The 23662-nt window shown below is 42.6% G+C and overlaps 1 long non-coding RNA gene across 1 annotated transcript in view; it reads left to right on the forward strand.

The window, feature by feature from the left end:
- LOC119251697 (uncharacterized) overlaps positions 1–20552 on the forward strand; it is a 32280-nt gene extending 11728 nt beyond the window's left edge. Inside the window, exon 4 of the long non-coding RNA XR_005126573.2 lies at positions 20129–20552. This is a non-coding gene — a long non-coding RNA (uncharacterized LOC119251697). The remainder of the gene's footprint in view (positions 1–20128) is intronic.
- The last annotated feature ends 3110 nt before the right edge of the window (positions 20553–23662 follow it).

Here is a 23662-nt window from a genome sequence, read left to right on the forward strand (position 1 = left end):
CCCCCCACACCTCTGGTCTGTACCCCAGTTCTTTTTGCATAAATAAATAAATCTTTAAAAAAAAAAGACAGAATATGTATGACTGGCTTAGGCAACAGTGACTCATCTCCTATAGCTAGATATGGCCCCCAAACAAAGACAGGGTGCAAAAAAAAAAAGGTAGGGAATTGCTTTTGTGTAGGTGACAGTGTCTGTTACAGTGCACTTAGCCCACATACATTTATGATTGGTCTTAATTCTGTATCACATTTTTATGTTTTCTTTTTGAAAATCTCACTAAATAGTTCACTGTACCATGTATTCCGTGTGTATGGGGGTAGCTGTAGGTGTAATATATGTGGGTAATTTTTCCTAATACTTTACAAGGAAAGATATATGCGTATTTTTGTTCTGGTGAGTCCCTTTATAATATTTTTAATCCTCTGTTTCTTTAGGAAGGACCAATTAAACTCTGTACTGTAAGCACTTATTAAAAGAGTCTATTATCACTTCTTCCCTCTTTTTAACCTTTTCAGCATTTATCTTTACTTCTTAAAATATACTTGTTCTAATGATACAGTACTTGATTTTTCAATTTTAGATTATCTATTTTTATCTGACTATTAAAAATAATCTAGTCAGGGGCCTCGCTGGTGGCACAGGGGTTGAAGACAATCCTATCATACAAGAGTTGGGGTGCAGGCCAAAGGTGCAGGGGGTGAGAGGATTCACCAGAGATAATCATCCACTAATAACTTTATTTTTTTAAAGATTTATTTATACATACAAGAACTGGGGTATGGGCCAGAGTTGCCAGGGGTGAGAGGATTCACCAGAGACAGAGTGGGGAGCAGAACAGGCAGAATGACTGAAATACACTGCTGAGGGGAGCAGCGGGCGAGACAGGAGAGGTCTGCTGCGCCATGTGGGTCACCTGCCAGGTCAGGGATCCAACTTGTGCTGCAGTGGCTGCTGATAGCTTTGTAATGCTGAGATTTAACCCCTTGTGCCACCAGGGAGGCCCCCAAGATTGTTTTGATGAAATATAAAAGTTAAAATAATCAGTACTTGTTATATAAGTGGTTATGCAGAACTGAATATTAAGAAAACCTAGTAGTAAAAAGATAGGTGATGTTTTTTCAGCATCCATCACAGGAGTTAAATTTGTGAGAAGGTGGGGTTTACCTCCAGTCTTTTTCTTTTAAATGTCATTAGTAGCTCTGGACTTAAGGCTGTTCAACCCCAGAGAGCATTATAAAATGCTCTCAGGGCAATCACCTTTGCTCTAAGATTAGGGTTTGGGTTCAACCTGTTTGTTTATCTCCTACGAACTCTGACCTTCTAAACTCTTGCCTATACCTCTCACGAACTCATGTCTCCTACTCACCAGACTTCTAAAACAGGATCTCTTTTCTACTGGGTCTCAGGAGGACATCCCCAGCCTCTTGAGACACATATTAACATTTCTGGCATTTGATGTCTTACCTTCTTGACTATGAGCTTCGGCCATAGTCTCCTGGCTAGCCACACTCCCCATCCTGTCCTTGCCAGACCAACCCTGGCCTATTGCTTCTTACATACCAGAATGGATTTAGTCGAAAAGCCAAGTGAGAACTCCACTCTCAAATCAAGAGGGAGGTGTGTGTGCATGTGGGGGAAGTTGTCTAAAAAAGGATTGACAAACTTTTTCTGCAAAGTGCCAGATAGTAAATATTTTAGACTTTTGGAGACAAGCAGTCATCGCCTCAAGCACTCAGCTCTGCCCCTGTAGTAGAAAGGAATCAAAGTTTCGGGGCCTCCCCGGTGGCGCAGCGGTTGAGCGCTGGGTTGCAAAGTTGCCCACAGCCTCTGCGGCGCTGGTTGGATCCCCGGCTGATCCCTGGCCACTGGAGGAGGGTCCCACATGGCGCGCAGACCTCTCCTGCTGCCCGCTGCTCCCCTCAGCAGTGTACTTTGGTCCTTCTGCCTGCTCTGCTCCCCGCTCTGGCTCTGGTGAATTCTCTCACCCTCCCGCGCTTCTGACTGTACCCAGTGCATGTATAAACAAACAAACAAACAAACAAATAAATAAATAATAAAAACATGCCTCTATTAAAAAAAAAAAAAAAAAAGAAAGGAATCAAAGTTTAACTGGTGTGCTCCAAAACAATTTAATGATGCAGAAATTTGAATGTAATGTGTCATGTAATCGGCTCCTTTTGGTCTCTTGTTGCGCAATTGTTACAAAAAAGTAAAAAGCGGCGCTTAACTCACAGGCTGTGAAGAAAAGACCAGAAATGGCCCGTGGGCCCTGTTTGCTACTACCTCGTTCTTTTTTTTTTTTTTTTTTTTTTTTTTTTTAATATTAAATTTTATTTTTATATTCCCCCATACAATTGCAAATGCCCCATTCTGACCCCAATCCTTCCCCTCCCGCCCCCACCCCCCAAAAAGTGTCTCTGGTTCATAGTTTTTTGTTGATTTTGATTTTCACTTTCTTATATTCATTTTCCTGGTCCCTTATTTAAGTTTTCTAGATTCCTGCTATGAGTGAGACCATCCGGTATTTTTCTTTTTCTTTTTGGCTTATTTCGCTGAGCATGATCCCTTCCAGCGCCATCCATGTTGCTGCAAATTGCATGTGTTTATCTTTTTTGAATGCTGAGTAATATTCCATGGTATATATGTACCACATCTTCTTGATCCAGTCATCTATTTTTGGGCATTTGGGTTGTTTCCAAAGCTTAGCTATTGTAAACAGTGCTGCTATAAACATAGGAGTGCAGGTGCTCTTTGGAATTGATGTTTCTGTGTCCTTTGGGTAAATACCTAGGAGTGGAATTGCTGGATCATATGGAAGCTCTATGTTTAGTAGGTCCAGAAATCTCCACACAGCTCTCCATAGTGGTTGGACCAGTTTGCACTCCCACCAACAGTGCACAAGAGTTCCTTTTTCTCCACATCCTCGCCAACATTTGTTGTTGCTAGTTTTTTTAATATGTGCCATTCTCACTGGTGTGAGATGGTATCTCATGGTAGTTTTGATTTGCATTTCCCTGATGACAAGTGATGTTGAACATTTTTTCATATGTCTGTTGGCCATTTGCATTTCCTCTTCAGAGAAGTTTCTTTTTAGCTCTTCTGCCCATTTTTTGACTGGATTATTTTCTTTGTTGTTGCTGAGTCTCATCAGCTCTTTGCAGATTTTTGTGATCAGTCCTTTATCATTAGTGTTGGGTGCAAAAATGTTCTCCCAGTTGGTGGGGTTTCTCTTTGTTTTTGTTATTGTCTCTTTTGCTGTGCAGAAGCTCTTTAATTTGATGTAGTCCCAGCTGTTTATCTTTCTCTTCACTATCACTGCTTTGGGTGATGTGTCTGTAAAGATGTCTTTGATGTGCAAATCACGTAGTGTTTCGCCTATATTTCCTTCTATGTATTTTATGGTTTCAGGTCTTATGTCTAGTTCTTTAATCCATTTTGAGTTGATTTTTGTGTATGGTGTGAGGTAGTGGTCAAGCTTCATTCTTTTGCATGTAGCGACCCAGTTTTCCCAGCACCATTTATTGAACAAACTTTCTTTGCTCCAATGCATAGTCTTTGCTCCTTTGTCAAAGATTAGTTGACCATAAATCTGTGGGTTTATTTCTGGATTTTCTATTCGATTCCATTGGTCTGTATGTCTGTTCTTGTTCCAATACCATGCAGTTTTGATGATTATGGCTTTGTAGTATAGTTTGAAGTCTGGGAGTGTGATGCCTCCATTTCCTTCTTTTTTTTTCAGGAGAGCTTTGGCTATTCGGGGTTTTTGGTGATTCCATATGAATTTCATCAATAATTGTTCTATTTCTTTGAAGAATGCCATTGAGATTTTGATTGGAATAGCATTGAATGTGTATATTGCTTTTGGTAGGATGGCCATTTTAATAATGTTTATTCTTCCAATCCATGAGCAGGGGATGTCTTTCCATTTCTTTGTGTCTTCTTCTATTTCTTTTAACAGTGTTTTATAGTTTTCTTTGTATAGGTCCTTTACCTCTTTTGTTAGATTTATTCCCAAATATTTGATTTTTTTTGTTTCGATAATAAAAGGGGTGTTTTTTTTGATTTCTTCTTCTTCAGATTTATTGTTTGTGTATAGGAAGGCTACTGACTTTTGCGTGTTGATTTTGTATCCTGCCACTTTACTGAATTGATTGATGAGTTGAATTAGTTTTTCTGTGGAGATTTTGGGGTTCTCTATGTATATTATCATATCATCTGCAAATAGTGATAGTTTGACTTCTTCTTTTCCTATTTGGATTTCTTGGATGTCTTTCTCTTGTCTTATTGCTCTGGCTAGGACTTCCAGTATTATATTGAAAAGCAGTGGTGAGAGTGGACATCCTTGTCTTGTTCCAGATCTTAATGGAATTGCTTTCAGCTTTTCACCATTGAGAATGATACTGGCTGTTGGCTTGTCATAGATGGCCTTTATGATGTTGAGGTATGTTCCTTGTATCCCAAGAATTTCAAGGGCTTTTATCATGAATGGGTGTTGCACTTTGTCGAAAGCTTTCTCAGCATCTATTGATATTATCATATGGTTTTTATATTTCTTTTTGTTGATGTGTTGGATAACGTTGATTGATTTTCGGATGTTAAACCATCCTTGTGCCCCTGGAATGAATCCAACTTGGTCGTGGTGAATTATCTTATGAATACATTGTTGGATTCTGATAGCTAAAATTTTATTGAGGATTTTTGCATCAGTGTTCATTAGGGAGATTGGCCTATAGTTTTCCTTTTTTGTGTTGTCCTTATTCGGTTTTGGTATTAGTGTAATATTGGCTTCATAGAACGTGTTTGGTATTGTCCCTTCCTTCTCAATTTTTTGGAAGAGTTTGTGAAGGATAGGCACTAATTCGTCTCTGAATGTTTGGTAGAATTCATTTGTAAATCCATCAGGTCCTGGCTTTTGTTTTTGGGAGGTTTTTGATTACCATTTCAATTTCGCTAATTGTAATTGGTCTGTTTAGGTGTTCTATTTCTTCTTTATCTAGCTTTGGGTGATTGTAGAGTTGTAGGAATTTGTCCATCTCCTCTAGATTGTTGAACTTGTTTCCATATAACTGTTCATAGTAGTTACTGATTATTCTTTTGATTTCTGCTGTGTCCGTTGTGATTTCTCCTCTTTCATTTATGATTCTGTGTATTTGTGCTTTCTCCCTTTTTTCCTTTGTGAGCCTGGCTAGGGGTTTGTCTATTTTATTTATTTTTTCAAAGAACCAGCTCTTGGTTTCATTGATCTTTTGGATTGTTTTTTTAGTTTCAATTTCATTTATTTCTGCTTTGGTTTTTATTATTTCTTTTCTTCTACTGGTTCTGGGGTTTTTTTGTTGTTCTTTTTCTAGATCTTTGAGCTTCGAGATTAGGTTGTTTCTTTGAGTTCTTTCTTGTTTTTTGATGTGAGCTTCTATTGCTATATATTTTCCTCTTATTACTGCTTTTGCTGCATCCCATACATTTAGGATATTGGTGTCCTCCTTGTCATTCAATTCAAAGAATTTTTTAATTTCTTCTTTGATCTCCTCATTAGTCCAGTGGTCTTCCAGTAGTGTGGCTTTTAATCTCCATGAGGTAGGATAGTTCCTTGCCTTCTTTTTATGATTTATTTCTAGTTTGATGCCTTCGTGGTCAGAAAAGATGGTTGGTATGATTTCAATCTTGGTGTATCTGTTGATGTTTGTCTTGTGCCCCAGTATGTGATCGATCCTGGAGAATGATCCGTGTGCGCTTGAGAAAAATGTGTACTCCGTTTTTTTTGGGTTTAGTGTTCTATAGATGTCTGTTAAGCCCAAATGCTCTAGGTCCTTATTTAGAGCTTTAGTTTCTTTACTTATTTTTTGTCTTGTTGATCTATCCATTGTTGATAGTGGTGTGTTGAAGTCTCCCACTACATATGTGTTTTCTCTGATGTCTGTTTTCAGAGAGGACAACAGTTGTCTGATATATTTTGGTGCTCTTTCGTTTGGTGAGTATATGTTAATGAGTGTTATTTCTTCTTGAAGTATTGTCCCCTTAATCATAATGTAGTGACCATTGGGGTCTCTTTTTATTTTTTTGAGTTTGAAGTCTGTTTTATCTGATATAAGTATAGCTGTTCCTGCTTTCTTTTTTGGCCCATTTGCTTGTAGGATTGTTTTCCATCCTTTGACTTTGAGCCTATTTTTATCTTTTGTAGCTAAATGTGTTTCCTGGAGACAGCAAAAGGTTGGGTTTTGTTTCTTAATCCAGGCTGCAACTCTGTGTCTTTTTATTGAAGAGTTTAGTCCATTTACATTTAGAGTTAATATTGATATGTTAGCATCTGTATTTGCCATTGTTTGTCTTTCCTTGATTTTATTTATTTATTCTTTTAATAACTTTTTTTTTTTTTGGTCTTCTTTCGTTGTTATTCGTCCTCTGAGGTTCTGGCTTTAGGATTCCTTGTAGTATTTTTTGGAGTGGGGGTTTAGTCGCAATGAAACTCCGGAGTTTCTCTTTGTCTGGGAAGGTCCATATTCTTTCTTCATGGAGGAAAGAGAGCTTTGCGGGATAGAGTATTCTTGGTTGGCATCTGTTTTCTTGGAGTCTGTTGACTATGTCCCTCCACTCTCTCCTTGCCCGTAGTGTTTCTTCAGAGAAGTCTGATGTCAGCCTGATTGGTTTTCCTTTGAATGTTATCTGTTTCTTCCCTCTTGTCAGCTTCATTATTTTTTCCTTGTCCTGGATTCTTGGGAGCTTTACTATTATGTGTCTTGCTGTGTTTTTCCTTTCGTCGTGGAAGTTTGGTGTTCTTCTTGCTTCTTGTATATCAATTTTCAGCTCCTTCTTCTCATTTGGGAAGTTCTCTTCAATTATATCCATGAATATTTTCTCTGTTCCTACATCTCTCTCCTCTCCTTCTGGAATTCCTATAACTCTTATATTTCCTTTCCTCATGGAGTCAGATAGTTCCCGAAGTCTTTCTTCATTCTTTTTCCTTCGTACTTCTCTTTCCTTTTCTGTTTTGGTTCTTTTTATTTCTGTGTCTTCAAGATTACTTATTCGTTCTTCCATTTCATCTATTCTGCTTTCATTGCTTTTCCCAGAGTTCTTTAGTTCCTCCATTAATTCTTTGATCTCCTGCATTTCTCTTACTTCCCTCTTTAGGGACTCAATTTCCTTCTTCTGATCTATCACTTTTTTAATCATGGCAATTTTAAATTCTCTTTCTGGAAGGCTCAGAAGTTCTTCCAAGTTGCTGTCGTTGCAATCTGGGGAGTGGTTTTCTTTTTGTGGTGTGCTTCTTTCCTGAGGAGTTTTTAGGTTGCGTGTGGTTCTTCTACTCCCTACTGTCTGTTTTCTAATTTGTCGTATGCGTTGGGACACTGTGTTGCTCGGACTGACTGACATCTTGGGTGAACTTCTCCGCTCCCCTCTGGCTCTTCCAGGAGCCATCTCTGTCTTCTGGGGGAGCTTTCTGCTGGTTTTAGGCAGTTTTTACTGAAGAAATGTCCCTGTTCTCAAATGGCGAAGTGGGATGCAGTCCCTGCGCCTCCGGTTTCAGGCACACTCTTCTGCGCACCCGGTCTGCCCCGGACGTGGGTGCCTGCTCCCTCTGTGGGCTCAGACTGCTGGTCAGAAGGGGCCTGGCGTGGAATAACTTCCCGGCTGGCCACTGGGTCCTCCAGAAACCTTCTGTCCTTTTCAAGCAGTCTTAAGAAATGTCCTGTTTTATAGGGTGTTAGTGACTTTTTTTTTTCCTGGTTGCTAGGTGGCGCCAGAGATCTCTCCTATTGTCCTTGGGGGGCTGTTTTTCGCCTCCCCCCACCCCGTGGGACAGAGAACAGAGCGGGAATGGTAGGGTTCACCTCAACAGCTTTGGGGTGCTGTGTCTGCCTTGTGCCCCACCGTCGTGGAGAAACCACGCCCCGAATTTTCGTGCCCCAGGTCTCAGTTCAAAGCCCTCAGTTCCAGGACGCGGGCTGTAGCCCAGTTCAGTGGCGCTGGAATTGCGCCTTTTGCACAGCTCCCGTGCCTGGGCGCCTGGTTCCTGCTCACTCAGGGAGGGACCTTCACCTCAGTGAGGACCTCCGCGCGTCTCCCCGCAAGCCTAGGTCGTCTCCCCGCAAGCCTAGGTCGCAGGCGCGGGGACCTGGGCAGCCGCGATCCAGGTCTGCACTTGCTTTTCAAGTGCACCGAGCGCGCCGCGTTTCCGCGCCAGCTTACCGGCAGCCTGGGCTGTGTGCGTGTCTCCCGGGGTCTTTGTTCTTTTCTAATGGCGCCCGGAGCCGGTTCGCTCACCGCCGCGGCGGATCCTGCAGGGTTCGCCTCAGCTCCCGTTCACGGGGTGTGGTGGCTGCAATAGTTCCTTTCCACTCACAGTCCCACTTGCTGTGTCTTTTGTTCTTGTGGGTCGTTTTGGTTTGTTGTTTCCTCCTCTCTGCCGGGCGGAGAGTGCCGCCTCTGTGGGCGGGGGAGGGGAGCAGGGTTCTGCGCTTCCCTCCCTTCTAGTCCTCTTTTATGGCCACTTTCTTCTTCGGGCAGTTCGCTGGCGTCACCCGTTTATCTTCCGTGTCCCAGTTCTCACTGGGACCTGCCGCTTTTCCTCCCTATTCACTTTTTTTAATGGGAGATCTTACTCGCAGCGTCTCCTCGCCGCCATGTTGCTCCGCCCCCTCCTACCTCGTTCTTAAGACTAAAAAATGTCAAACTTTGAGGTGGGGCCAGTGGGAAACATAAGTTCTTTGGTGTAGTTCAGTGAGAAGGGATGTGATGTTCTGAAGAAAGTCTACAAGAGTTTTTGTTGAAAGACTCATGCCTGTCTCATGGGTTTTTAGATCTTATCAATGGTCCCAATGTCAGGGACATCTAAATGCCAGAAAATGTACAAGAAGGAACATATGGGCCTCTGATACCCTGAGGTTTTTTGTTTTTTAATTTTACATAATTCTTACGTCATTTTTCATTTTTGCACAATGTATGCATTTTAATTTTGGTTATATTCCCCCTACAATTGCACACCCCCCTTATCTTGACCTTAATCCTTCCTCTCCCCGCAACCCCCCCCACCCCCGCCCTGTAGTGTGTCTCTGGTTTATAGCTGCTTGCTGATTTTGATTTTTACTTTGTATTAATTAGTCTTTTTCCTGGTCCCTTATTTAGGTTTTCTAAATTCCTGCTATGAGTGAGACCATTCGGTATTTTTCTTTTTCTTTCTGACTTACTTTGCTGAGCATGATCCCTTCTAGCTCCATCCATGTTGCTGCAAACTGCATGTGTTTATCTTTTTTGATTGCTGAGTGATATTCCATTGTGTATATGTACCACATCTTCTTGATCCAGTCATCTATTTTTGGGCATTTGGGTTGTTTCCATAGCTTAGCTATTGTAAACAGTGCTGCTAAAACATAGGGGTGCTGGCGCCCTTTGGAATTAATGTTTCTGTGTCCTTTGGGTAAATACCTAGGAGTGGACTTGCTGGATCATATGGAAGCTCTATCTTTAGTAGATTGAGGAATCTCCACACAGCTCTCCATAGTGGTTGGACCAGTTTGCACTTCCACCAGCAGTGCAGGAGAGTTCCTTTTTCTCCACAACCTTGCCAACAATTGTTGTTGCTAGTTTTTTTAATATGTGCCATTCTCACTGGTATCTCATTATAGTTTTGATTTGCATTTCCCTGATTAGAAGTGATGTTGAACATTTTTTCATATGCCTGTTGGCCATTTGCATTTCCTCTTTGGAGAAGTTTCTTTTTAGCTTTCAAATGAGCTAGAAATGCAGGAGAAAGTGGCAGATAACAGCTTTCTTTTGTTCAAATGGTCTCATACAATTTATTTTGTCTTCAAGAAAATCAGTATTGCTGGATATTCTAGGATTCAAAATATCAGAAAGAGGTTCTTAGTCTGCTTGTACTTTCTCAGTTACTTGTTAGTTTAGAATTGACAATCTGAGCTGAAATTTTAAAGATGGATTTTATTTGGAAAATGCCAAGCTTTTGATTAAAAAGCTTTGTGTGTAAATTATATGATCATAGTAATCACCCGGCTGGTATTAAGCAGGTCATGATATCAGCACAAGACACATTAAGCATACATAAACATTGCATATAATTATTTTCACATGCTGGGACTTAAAGACCAACTTTTTAAATTTAGAATGATGTTATGTTTACAAAGATCATAGAGAGAGTTCCCACAAAACTCTTACCCAGTTGCCTCCAATGTCAGCATAAGGAACCAAGTGGGGTGAGTTACTATTAACCAAACTTCTTTCAGATTTCACCATGCTAGATTTTTGATATTAAAATCTGAGCAAGGTATTACAACTGGGCAATCATCTTAAAATACAGACACTAAACAGTAATAATTATTTAGTTTCTAGCTAGAGTAAAAGTAGAGTCACAGGACATATTTTCAAACTTTCCTTTCTTCTACCACAATTAATTTAGTAAATTCCTAAGAAAGAAGTCCTATTGATTTCATTTTATTATTTAAATTTTTTGATTTAAACAAATATTTAAGAGTACTCAATATGTAATAACCAATGGAAAACAAAAAATGGTAACTGTTTCATTTGTAAAAATCAACAAAGTACCAAATCCAGTGCATTCATGGCTTCCTGATAACATTAGTTGTTATAGTTTTACCATATTTGGAAAATAACAGGAAACTCCCTTCCATTAAGCTAGTTCCTTTTTTTAAACTTAATATAGTATATATACAAGTTGATTCACAATGATGCACAAAATAAAAATTTAAATTCAAGGACTTTTCTTTTTTGATAATAAACATATTGCTTATTAATGCTCATCTTATATACTAATTTATTTTCTGCATTTTGTGGATTTAATCATGCAGTTTTCCTATGCCATTTAAAAAAACCCCACCTTACTAAAGGTCTCAGCTTGCCACTTTTCTTGTTCCTTATCAGTGCATCAGCAGGTTATATATTGGTTCTCTTTCTCTTCTAGTCTCAAGGTTCATTCAAGCAAGACAGGTATCATTCAGGCAAGACAGGGAGCTGAACATCTCTTCTGTTTTGATACTTAAAGGATTAGAGGCAGAGTCAGTGCTTTCAAGCAAGAACAGAGAGATTAGCTCTGTGAAGCATTAATACAAAAATCAATGTGTATGGGTTGTATTTAACCTGTTGATGTGGCTTGTACCAGTCAACTTTACCTGTGCAGATGGGGAAGACAGGACTTTTCATGGATTAATGATATCCCAAGACTTTGTAGTTGAGAAAGATGAGCTTCTGCTGTTTTTTCCATGAAATCTCTTCCCTAAGAATATAACATTATAAATCATTTTTGTGTTTTACTTATGTTCCTTTCTCTGAAATTTCTGGATATGTTTTTTTTTTGGTGAACATTTGAAGGCCAGAAGGCATGTATAACTGGAGGAACACAAGGCATCAGACATTCTCATGGGTTCTCTCAAATTAAAAAAAATTTCCATCTTACTGATGCCTGATATTTCTTTAATAAGGGACAAATGTTTTAGTTCTTAACTTGTAATAAAGGATGGAGCTGGAGCCAGAATACCCAGGTTCAAAGGAGATGCAGAAAGAGGAGTTGGTAAACGTTTCTGAGTGGAGATGATTAAAACCTCAGGAGAAACGGGAAAATCTAGGAGCAAAAATGTCATGAAGACTTTACAGTGGGTCAGTTAAAAAAAAAAAGTATATGCAGAGAGATGAACAAGATATTGCAAGATAAAGCATGGTACTGGCAGTTGTTGGATCTAGTGGAGTGGATTCTGGCTTTTTAAAAAATATTTATTTATGCATACAAGAACTGGGGTGTAGGCCAGAGGTGCAGGGGGTGAGAGGGCTGACTAGAGAGGACAGGGAGCAGAAAAGGCAGAATGACTGAAATACACTGCTGAGGGGAGTAGTGGGCAGGACAGGAGAGGTCTGCCATGCTATGTGGGTCAGCTCCCTGGCGGCCAGGGATGAAACTCGTGCTGCAGTGGCTGGCCATAGCTTGAAGCGCTGTGTCTTTAACTCCTGAGCCACCAGGGATGCCGGGAATGAGAGCCTCCTGGGTCAAAGAAATGGCAAGATTATATGCTGAGTTGCCCCAGTCCTGTCTGAGCAGGTGTGCTAAATCATGGACTGGCTAGTCCTGTCCAAGTGACTGGGCCACCACACTGACCACGAGGGGCCGTGATAGAGAAAAGCTTTAGATCCTGACTAATGATTATCTACAAACTCCTGGAGAGAGAAGGCAGAAAACCCAAGTGCTCAGTTGGAATGTGACCCATCTGCACCCGCCTGGGGGTAGCCCAACCCAGAACAGGTATGACCCTGCTCTCCTTCCCATCTCATGGACTTACCCTTGAAATATTTCCATCTAACTCCCTTCCAGGACTCAGGCTATATTTTTCTTTCCCAAACTGGCTCCCTCATGCATGAGTCTCTCTAATGAAGCCTTGCCCGGTTCAACTACAACTAGCCCTTCTCTAGTGAATCCTTTCCCTAGAGGGCAAAGGCCCCACTCTTTGGGGTTGAGGCCCTATAACTGTAATAGTATTCTTTCCATTTCCATGTATACCTGAAGATTTTCAGAATAAAAATGTTGTGAGAAATCTGTGGACAGGCCTTCCAGGTTTGAAATTTTTCTTTTAAAAATTATTGTTAGAAAAAAGAGAAAACTATTGGGAGACATCCAAATATAATGTGCACATAAAATTACAACTGAAAAGTTATTTTTAAGTGTTCATAGTTCATTATGACTAAAAAGTTAAGATTTGTGCTCACCTAATAGAATGGAAAATCATATTGTGGTTTTGTACCTACTGAAATGGGTTCACTTGAATTTTTTTTCCCCAGTTACCTTGACTATTTAAGAGGAAAAAGTCATATTGTTTTCATACAAATGCATATTTGGTTCGTTACCAATTGTGACAAATAGGATTAAGGAGTGCTATCCATGTAACTAATTAAAAACATCAACAAATGGACTGTCAACAAATGTCTCAAGCACTTTTCTCAATACTGTAGTAGCCGGTACATAAAAGCCTTGGTGCTCATGGGAATGCAGTTTAGAAAAGAAAAAAAAAAAATTCACAGAACAATTTAATTCCTTTGAAATTACTGAGCAAGAAAAGCAACATTGAATTTCACATAATAAATCAATGTCACTCCATTTAGTCACCCTGATTTATATACAAAAGCAAAAGTTAAGCCTGTCCTCTTCTATTTTTGGTAAACACTGTCTGGCAAACTTAGATGACTTTTCCTCCTGGATTTTACCTAGCCCTTAAAATTTTTTCAGCTAAATAAAGCAGGTTTATTTAAATGTTCCATGCTAATTATACCTTGGTGACCAATGGTCACATTTCTTGCGGTTGCACGAAGATTCATTTCCTTTACGGCTGTGCATACAGCTGTGCGTTGTATGGGAAGTCCAGCTGCACCAACCTCAGATTGTTGGTTTTTTTTTTCTTGGTGCACCCATTTAGGGTAACAGTTTCATTTATGTTGGTTTCCCGTGCTCTCTCTCCATCACCATTTCTGCAAGAGTGTTGTGAACCTTGTCTATGAGGAAAACGAAATCCAGTTCCCAGACAGCCTCCACTGGGGATCATCCTTCCCCCTACTTGAAATTTTCAGTGTTCTTTTTGTTTGTTGGTTGGTGACATTAGTTTTATTTGTTTGTTTACTTCTTAATTCTGTAATTTTTCAAACAAACATAAGAGTAGAGCTAATGAAACACCACCTGCCCAGTCCTACATTCAGCAGCTACCAACATTTCCCAGTCCTGTTCCATTGTATCACTCTATGCTCTGCTTTTAATTTTTTAAGGGTATTTTTTTAAAGATTTATTTATTATGCATGCAAGAGCTGGGGTGCAGGCTAAAGATGCAGGGAATGAGGATCCACCAATGAGAGTGGGGAGCAGAACATGCAGATGTACTGAAATAACACTGCTGAGGGGAGCAATGGGTGAGACAGGAGAGGTCTGCCATGTCATGTGGGTAACTCCCTGGCCAGCCAGGGAGGGAACTTCAAACTCTTGCTGCAGAGGCTGGTGACAGGTTGATAGCACTATGTCTTTAACCCCTGAACCATCAGGGAGGCCTCTTCAGGATATTTTAAAGTAAATTTAAGTCATCCTGTATTTCACTCAAAAGTATTTTAGAGGATATCTCTCAAGAAAAGAACTTTTTCTTCAACAATGTCATCATCACACCTAGCATTTTTAGTGATTCCTTAGTAGCATAGTGTTTTGGAGTAAAGTTTTTTTTTTTAAATTTTTTTAAAGATTTATTTATGCATACAAGTGTTGAAGTATAGGCCAGAGATGCAGGGGGGTGAGAGGATTCACCAGAGACAGAGTGAACAGGCAGAACAGGCAGACTGACTGACATACACTGCTGAGGGGAGCAGCAGGCGAGACAGGAGAGGTCTGCTTCGTCATGTGGGTTGCTCCCTGACCGGCCGAGAATCGAACTTGTGCTGCAGAGGCTGCAGATTGTTTCATAGTGCTGTGCTTATCCCCTTGTGCCACCAGGGAGGCCCTGGAGTAAAGTTTTAAAAGTCTCCAATAATTCTTAGTGTAGTTTTGGTTCAACTTTCTGATAACTGGCCATCAAAAGATTAAACTCAGATAATTTTTTTTCACACTTTAAAATGATGAGTTTTTTAGGAAAAAAGAAAGATAGAGACACACCTGCATAGTCACAGGTGGGCAGGAGAGCCACCTAAACTAATACCGAGGAAATAAGAACATACTTTCAATAGTTTGTGTTCCCTGAAATTCCTATGTTGAAATCTAAACTTCAGGGTGATGTCAGAGGTGGGGCCTTTGAGGTGTTTCTAGGTCAGGAAGATGGAGCCCTCATGAATGGGATTAGTGCCCTTACAAAACAGAGCCCTGAAAACTCCCTTGCCCCTTCCACTGTGGGAAGACACACATGAAAAGACGAATGCTCTCGCTGGACACCAGATCATCCAGAACTTTGCTCTTGGGCTTCCCAGTCTCTACCACTAGAACTAGATTTCTTTTCTCTTTGGGCTGCCCAGTTTTTGGCATTTTGTTCTAGCAGCCTGAAAGGATTAAAGCAATCCATTTATAAAGGGCTTCAAGAAACTGAAGTTCAACAGGTAACACTATCTGTATAAAAGACAAATAATGACACTATGCACAGAAAAAACATCCAAAATTGAAGGAAAATTTTGGGCAATACCAAAAAAAAAAAAAAAAAAAAAGCTTGGCATGACAGTATCTCCAAGAGAGTGGGAAAACAAGTATTTTCACAGCTTCTCAATAGGAATGTAATTTGGTTGGTGTACCAGTCAGATAGCAGGTTAAAATGGTAAGTGAAGGAAGCTTAATAAAGGGTCATTTATGGGTATGAGCTCAGGGTTGAGGAAACCTGAAAGTGTTGCGAAGCACTCAGGACAAGCAGCTGCAGGAAGTGGTTGCCACCAAGCCTGAGGGACAAGGGAGGGAAATTTACTGAAATATGGAGGGAGTGGTGGCCATTGGGGAGGAGCTGCTCAACCGGCTTCTGGAAAGGAATGTAGCTACTGCCAAACAAGCCTGCAGCTCCTTCCTCAGCCTTCTCATCTGTTGTGGAGGGGAGGGGACTGAGTGGGAGGTGGTGGGTCAGCCTCCTGGGGAACAGAGCAGAGTAGAGAAAGCTAGTTTATATCAATAGGGGCAAACAGACTACCTAACACAGAGGACCCGTTAACAGGATCTTAGCAATTTTAAACAAACTTGAATCTAGAAACTCCACTTCTAAGACTTCACCCTCCAGAGAAACTCATGTACATATACAGTTGGAAAATAGTAAGCAGGAGTATTTTGTATTTGTGAAGAGCTTTACATTTCATCCTCTTACATTTGCACTATTACTATCACCATTTCACATTGAAGGAAATTAAAGTTGGTAAAGCTAAGACATGATCAGAGTTTATAAGTGATAGCACTGGGATTTCAAGTCAGTCAATCTAGTCCGATTCCAGTGACTGGGCTTTAAGACCACAGCATTATTTTTTGTAAAAACCAAAGATGACCTACAGGGTCCTTCCTAGTGGCAGAGGGGTTAAATCTCAGTACTAGCTATCATGCTATCACCCACCGCTGCGGCCTGAGTTCAGTCCCCTGCCTGGGAGTTATGTATAGAAAGGTCACTTTCTAAAGCCCTTTATAAACGGATTGCTTTAATCCTTTCAGGCTCTGATATAGAAAGGTCACCAAGATACATAGTACTTAAGGTAAGGAGGAGAAGAACAGGTATAGAATGTGCATTCTGTGTATTCAAAAGGTATACAAGAAACTCTGAACAATATTTATATCTGGGTAGATGGACCAATAATCAAGGGAGACTTTTTCAGTGTATACCTTATTTACACTGTTTTAATATATGTATTTTTTCAATAAATATAGTAATTAAGTAAAAGTCATGCACATATACATGCAAACATATATAATGTACCAAGAATAGAACAATAATAGCTAAAATTTAGAGCATCATTCTATAGTTTTTTTTTTTTTTTGATAGAGGCATGCTTTATTTATTATTTGTTTTGCTGGTTTTGCTTGTTTGTTTTTGTTTATACATGCACTGGGTACAGTCAGAAGCGCGGGAGGGTGAGAGAAATCACCAGAGCCAGAGCGGGGAGCAGAGCAGACAGAAGGACCGAAGTACACTGCTGAGGGGAGCAGCGGGCGGCAGGAGAGGTCTGCGCGCCATGTGGGACCCTCCTCCAGTGGCCGGGGAGCAGCCGGGGATCGAACCGGCGCCGCAGAGGCCGCAGGCAGCTTCGCAACCCAGCGCTCAACCGCTGCGCCACCGGGGAGGCCCTAGAGCATCATTCTAAATTCTAAATGTTTTATATGTATTATCTCAAAAAGCCCTAGTAAGAGGATATTATTCTTACCCTCATTTTAAAATGGAGAAATATGGAGATTAAATAATTTGTTCACAATCATCCAATATAGAAGTACTAGTACTTGAACACTCATTGAGAATGTACCTCTAAAGCTGGTGCTCATAACTCCCTGTCCAAATCATTGTCAAAAAAAACGCCACAAATTATTTTTGTTTCTGATAATCTGGCAAAAAACAGTATGAGAGGCTTCAGTATGGTAGAGTTGGTTCATTTTAATGGATCAAAACATCTAAGTTTTTTTTTTTTTTTAGATTTATTTATTTATACTGGGGAACTGGGAAACAGGCCAGATGCGGGGGAGGGTGAGAGGATTCACCAGAGACAGAGTGGTGAACAGAACAGGCAGACTGACTGAAATGCACTGCTGAGGGGAGCAGCGGGAGAGACAGGAGAGGTCTGCTGCACCATGTGGGTATCTCCCCAGCCAGCGGGCCTCGAACTGCAGAGGCTGCGGACAGCTTCACTATGCTGCACTCAACTGCCTTCGCCACCAGGGAGGCCCCCATCTAAGTTTTTGTTTGTATCATTCTATGAATTGTTACCGAGGTTGAGCTCCTCTTTTCTGTAGCTGCATATTTTAAAAAAATGCCAGTTGACATTTGTTCTAGTTCAAATGCCAACCTATTGGTTTGGCACAGAGATTCTAGCCTGTGGTGGTAGTTGTGAATGTTTACTTAATCCACTGTGGTAAATACTGCTCCTGAAACAGCGCTGTGGGGGTGCAGTAGGGGTGCTCTAGTGGGTCTATACCTGTCCAAGGACCGTACCCAACACAGGACAGTCCTGTGGGTTCGCACCCATATTTATATTAAAATGATAGCCATATTACCTTCATCAGCAGCTTAGCCTTCAAATTGTGAACTCCCAGAAATGTTAATCCAGTTTGTTACTGAATTAAACTTGAAAATTCATGGTGGTTTTCTTCAAAAGATGAATGAAAAATAAATATTTTCTTCCCCATAATTATGTCTGGGTATGTATTTAGAAAGTTTTTTGATGTATTGAACAATGATCTCTTTTCAAGATACTTGCTATCACCCACTCGGATTCTTCTCCCTGGGTGCCAGCTACTTTATTGGACCCTCCACCTGTGGAGATCCAGGTGGGTATTTCTGTGACACTTTAGGGTCCTTGCTGGTTGCTCCTCCTGTGTGAGCTCAGTCTGCCTCCAGAGTTTTTCTCATTAGGCCCGTGGGTCTTACCCATTCTTGCTTGCTTGGGATGCTACAAGAAATACAGAAATGCTTTGTTCCTCCATCCAATTCTACATATTCTGCCATCCATACATACCTGGTGGTGGCAATAGCAACCTGAAAAGGGTGATAACTGGTTCTTGGAGACTGAGAAAAGGTTTTTTTTGTGTTAAAGCATGGCTATGTATACATTTATACTTCAACAGATAAACAATATATCTGTAGTATTAAAATTTCATGGGGGGGGTTGGTGCTCAGGGAAATACATGGTAACGGCAACAATGAATAAAAGGTTAAAAAATACTGCTATTATCTTTGCGGGTGCCATTTCACTTGCCCAGAAACCTTCAGTAGCTCCCCACCACTGACTCTAGAAAGCCCAGATTTCTTGTTCTAGTGTTTAAATTTCTTCCTGTTTGACGTCAGCCATCTCTCCATCCTGGCTTCCAGGCCTGTCCCCCTTGGGCCCTCCTCTCTAGTAAATTGCTGCTCATAGTCTCCAGCCGCAGCTCCTGCTTTTCTTCTTTACACCTGCCAGTCTGGGTGCCTTCCCCTCAAGTTTTCCCCATGGAAACCCTTTCAGTTTCCAGGATCCAGCTAGACCCCACCTCTATTTAATGCTTCCTTCCTCATTGTAGTTACAAGGTAGATCTCGTTCTTCTATGTTTCAGTGTATAACTTGCCCATATCATGTAGTGGGTGAAATGAGATTACTGTGTGCTTTTTATCACCCAATTTAGATCCTCCCTCCAATAAAATATAGCTCCTCTAGGAACATTTCTGAGATTTATATCCCTCTCTACTTGAGAATAGTCCCTTTGCAGTCGGCACTGGTACTTTTTCTGTAATAGATTTAATTATTTCCTTTTTTCCCCTCTGCCTTGATTTAATCATTTCTAACTTATGAATTTATTTTTAAAGATGTATGTATTTATGCATAAAGAACTGAGGTGTAGACCAGAGGTGTGAAGGGTGAGAGGACTCACCAGAGACAGAGTGGGGAGCAGAACAGGCAGATCTACTGAAATACACTGCTGAGGGGAGCAGCGGGCAAGACAGGAGAGGTCCTCTGGCTGGCTGGGGATCGAACTCATGCTGCAGTTGCTGGCAACAGCTTGACAGCCTTGTCTTTAACCCCTGCGCCACCCGGGAGGCCCCAATTATTTCTAATTTAAGAAAATAATTAAAAAATTATAAAAAATTAAAAAAAGAAAATGGTCAAGTTAGTATATCAGAGAAGGATGTAACAGGAGAGAGACTGACTTTGATGATGCTGTTACAAAATAGACTTATGTGCTTTTTTTTCAAATGTAATTGTCTTTCTCATTTAAGTAATGAATGCATGTAGCAACTAGCAGAACACAGCGTGGCAAACATAAACTGACCTGTCTATAGGGCCATAGGTCATAGTGTTTCCATTTCTCCTTGTTTAAGGAAAATGATTGTAACAGTGAAACTGGAGTTGTTGTTTAGAGCCAAGTAGAGCTTTAGGGTTCATAGAACTTCAAGAAGTTTCAGAAGACAGTTATTATTCCAATTCATCTCTTTGGAGAGCAGTAATCTCAGTTTAGGAAGCATGTACATGTTGGGCAAATCCTTTTTCAGATGGTATTAATAAGAATGGCATAGAATTGGGCCTCCTTGGTGGTGCAGGCTGTTGAGCGCTGCACTGTGAAGCTGTCCGCAGCCTCTGCAGTGCGGGTTTGATCCCAGCCGGCCAGCGAGAATCCCACATGGCGCAGCAGACCTCTCCTGTCTCGCCCGCTGCTCCCCTCAGCAGTGTACTTCGGTCCATCTGCCTGCTCTGCTCCCCGCTCTGTGTCTGGTGAATCCTCTCACCCTCCCGCGCATCTGACCTGTACCCTGGTTCTTGTATAAAAATAAATCTTTAAAAAAATAAAAGAATGGTATAGAATAAGAAAACACAACACATTTAACAAAGTGTCTACAATAGTTATTACTCAAATCATTTGTAATGCTTAGTAAATGAACCCAGCTGCTGCAACATACGAAACCTGGAATTCCAGATACTTCCATCTATCAAATCCATCCCTCTCTCATTTCAGGGGCTCTCTGGCTAGGCGGTATCCCATGTGATCATTTAGGAGCTAAGGCGCTTCATACGGTGATTTTGTCCTCCTGTGTGTCCGTGAAGTCATCTGCATGCAGCCAAAGGATGGGGAAGGAGAATACTGGATGAGGAGTGGGAGGTTTTATTACTGGACTTCTTTTCCTTCCCCATTCAGCTGGCCAGAACTCCATCCTGCTCCAGCTGCCATGGGGTCCACTGAATGTGATCTCATCGTGTGATCCGAAGAGAACAAGTGTATGGCGAGCAGCTGGTCATTCTGCTCCATTTTATTCCTTTGCTCTTCTATTTCACCTCCTAAAATTCAGGGGTGTTTTCATTTTTTCATTATTTCTGCTGCGTTAATGCTGTTTAATGTTGAGGGTCTCAAGTAGCTAAATATTTTTTACACATAATAAAACTTTCTGGTGAATTTGTTTCTGGTGCAAAGTTTGTATCAAAATCCTTGAAGACAGAAAGAATGAAGTGTTGGCAAGGGCAAGGTAAAATATGTACTTTCATTCATTGTTAAGAAAAGAATACATGGGGGCCTCCCTGGTGGCACAAGGGGTTAAGACGCAAGCTGTGAAGCTGTCGCAGCCCTGCAGATCCCCCGGCCCGCCAGGGAGCAACCCAGGTGGCGCTGCAGACCACTCCTGACTCGCCCGCTGCTCCCCTCAGCAGTGTACTTGGGTCAATGTGCCTGTTCTGTTCCCCACTGTCTAGTGAATCCTCTCACTGGACACCTCTGGGCTGTACCCCAGTTCTTGTATGCATAAATAAATCTTTAAAAAAAAGAATACGTTAGTATCTGTTCTGCAGAGAACTGTGAATTTAGAATATTTACACTGCTTGATATAGTCATTCTATTTTTGGGACATGACCTAGGGAAATGCTTTCAAATACAGATAAAATTATGGGTAAAAATGTTCACCAGCACTTTGACAATAGTAACAAATACTTGGAAACAATGTAAATGGCAACCTGGGGGGGGGTGATGAGGTTAAATAAATTGCAGTATATGTTAGGGAATGCTTAAATAAATGACAATATATATTACACATAAAATGAAATGTAACAATTGCAGGGTCCATGGTGCCTGAGGGCCTGAGGAATGAAGGTTGCGGGACAGAAAGGGTCACCTTGGGCAGGTGCAGAGACAAGGAGGGCGCGCCACCTAGTGGCGAGGACCGGTAAGAGGCGAAAGGGAGAGGAGCGAGCTGTTGTTGCGGTGGAAGGCGCCAGCCGCCTTCCACTACAAACCAGTTTGTAGTCATCTGTGGTCACTCCTAAATAATCCTGAGCAAATTTTGAAATCCAAATAGACTCAATTTTCCATTTTAATGGCTTCTTGAACTTTCCCATTGCACTGTTTTTGGAGAAGGGATGGGATATTTGCCTCCCTTTCAGTTTGAATTTCCAAACTGTCGGGCTGTAGCCCGAGGGCCTGGCCACGGTGAGGGCGCTCAGGTGTGCCCGGTGCACCTTCCCTTCCCGTGCACCTGTAGGGGCCCTTTCACCGCGCACGCGCTCAGCCCAGCCGCCTCGCGCTCCACGCCGGCGCGGCTGGAGACCCGGAGTCAAGTTTGCGCGGGTGGGAACCCAGTTTCAACAGGACGCATCTGCACGTCGATCTGGGACCTCCTGGGGCCGGGGGAGGGGAAGGTGAGAACATCTCCCTGTGGGTCCCTGAATGCGGAGGGGGTCCCCTCCGAGGACCCAGTGCGGGAAGTGCTGCAAGTGGAAAACTGGGGGGTCTTTGGGGTTCATAATCGGGCCTGGAGGAACCAAGTGGCCCGGGTTCATGCTTAAGCGTGACCTCCTGAGCATGTTCCTCCACCGTGGACTGGCACCTCCGTGCTGAATTGATGGCACCTGGCGTGGGTTTTCTGGGCCCTCTTCCGCGCTGTTGATCTGCGCGTGTTTATCACGGTGGCTGGACCTTAGAGTTTGGGGACCGCAGGTAACATTCTGGGGCTGACGCCCCCGCTCCACGCCCCGGGTGTAGCAGGCGGGAGGGCAAAGCCGCCTCCCAGACGCCGGGCCTGAGCAGCCCCCCCTGTTCTGTCCCGGGCATTTGTCCCCAAGGGGAAGCCAGGCGGGCTCCTCACCCCGCTGTCGCCCCTGGAGGCGGAGGGTGAAGATGGAACCCGGGGCGCTCAGCCTTGGCCTCTCCTCGGGTGTTCTGTAGAAGGGAAGGGTTTAAACCCTCCAGCATCAGCACATGGCTGGGTGGGGCCTGGGGAAGTCCCTCCCGGGCAGAATAACTGCGTCCTGCATGTCAGTGACTCGCTCCTCCTAGCCAGAAAAACTCAATTCAAACGCTTGTTTTTTTGGACGAGTTCTCACAGAATAAAATCTGTCAGGCCGCTTCCTGTGTTCACATTTATCTTTATCTAATAAACTATAACTTTACTTGAGACTTGGTCCAGGTAACAGTTTGAAGTCAGGGAGCAAGATGCCTCCAGCCTCACTGTCAAGATTGTGTTTTTGCTCTCCCTGGTCCTGTGTGGTCCCACACGCATTTCAGTCGTTTCTGTGAAAATTGCCATCGGGAATTTGATCAGGACCAAACCGAATCTGTCCTTTGCTATGGGAAGTCTGCACCTCTCAGTGATACTGTTTATTCCAGTCCCAGCACAGAATCTCTTTGCGTGTATTTGTGCTGTCGGGTCCTCTCCGAAAGGTCGATGCAGAGGCCGGGAATGAGGAAGCCCACATAGAAAAAGCACAAGAGGCCCTGACCCCAGGACCCCTGAGACCGTCACGCCGAAACTGAAGCCGTGAACAGGAGAAAAAACAACTTACAGGAGAAAACCAACTCGGCTCCACGAAAAACAACTGTGTTGCGCCTAAACCTGTGTCCAGCCCTGCCAACCCGGTTCTCCCACCTGACCTCTCCTCACCCTGTAAGAGCGACCTTCCCCTGACGACGGGTGGACTTCAGTGACCCCCACTTCGGGTCCCCGAAGCTGGCCCCGGGGCACAGGACATTTTCCCTTTGAGAAAGTTAAGCCTGGCTCCCCTTTTCTGCACCGCGCCTGCGCCGAACCTTTCACTTCCATGTGCTCGTTATCGAAAACCCTCTGGTGAGTCTCAGTCTCATTCTCTCTCAGCCCAGCCCCTCACCTGCCTGTCTCTGGCCCCCCTTCTGCCGCTCATTCGTGTCCCGAAATCCTGGACGAAATGCAAACCTTCAGACTGGGTTGGCCGACTCCCCTTTGCCAGATGCCTGCTGGACGCTGCTTGTAGACGGCAGCTCTTGCGGAGATGCGCGAGGTTGGCGGAGGCCGCCGGTGCCATCGTCACCATCGACCAGGTCATCAGGCAGGAAAGTTGCCCGGTGGAACCACCTCCCAAAGGGCAGAACTCATAGGGCCCTTACCCTCAGCAAACATAAGAAAGCCAACATCTATACAGATTCAAAATATGCCTTCCTAGGGCCTCCCCGGTGGCGCAGCGGGTTGAGCACAGCACTGTGAAGCTGTCCGCAGCCTCTGCCAGCGCTGGTTCGATTCCCAGCCTGCCAGGG

The sequence above is a fragment of the Talpa occidentalis genome, unplaced genomic scaffold (assembly GCF_014898055.3).
Source record: "Talpa occidentalis isolate TD23 unplaced genomic scaffold, MPIMG_talOcc4v2.1 talOcc4.2, whole genome shotgun sequence".
NCBI classification, from domain to species: domain Eukaryota; kingdom Metazoa; phylum Chordata; class Mammalia; order Eulipotyphla; family Talpidae; genus Talpa; species Talpa occidentalis.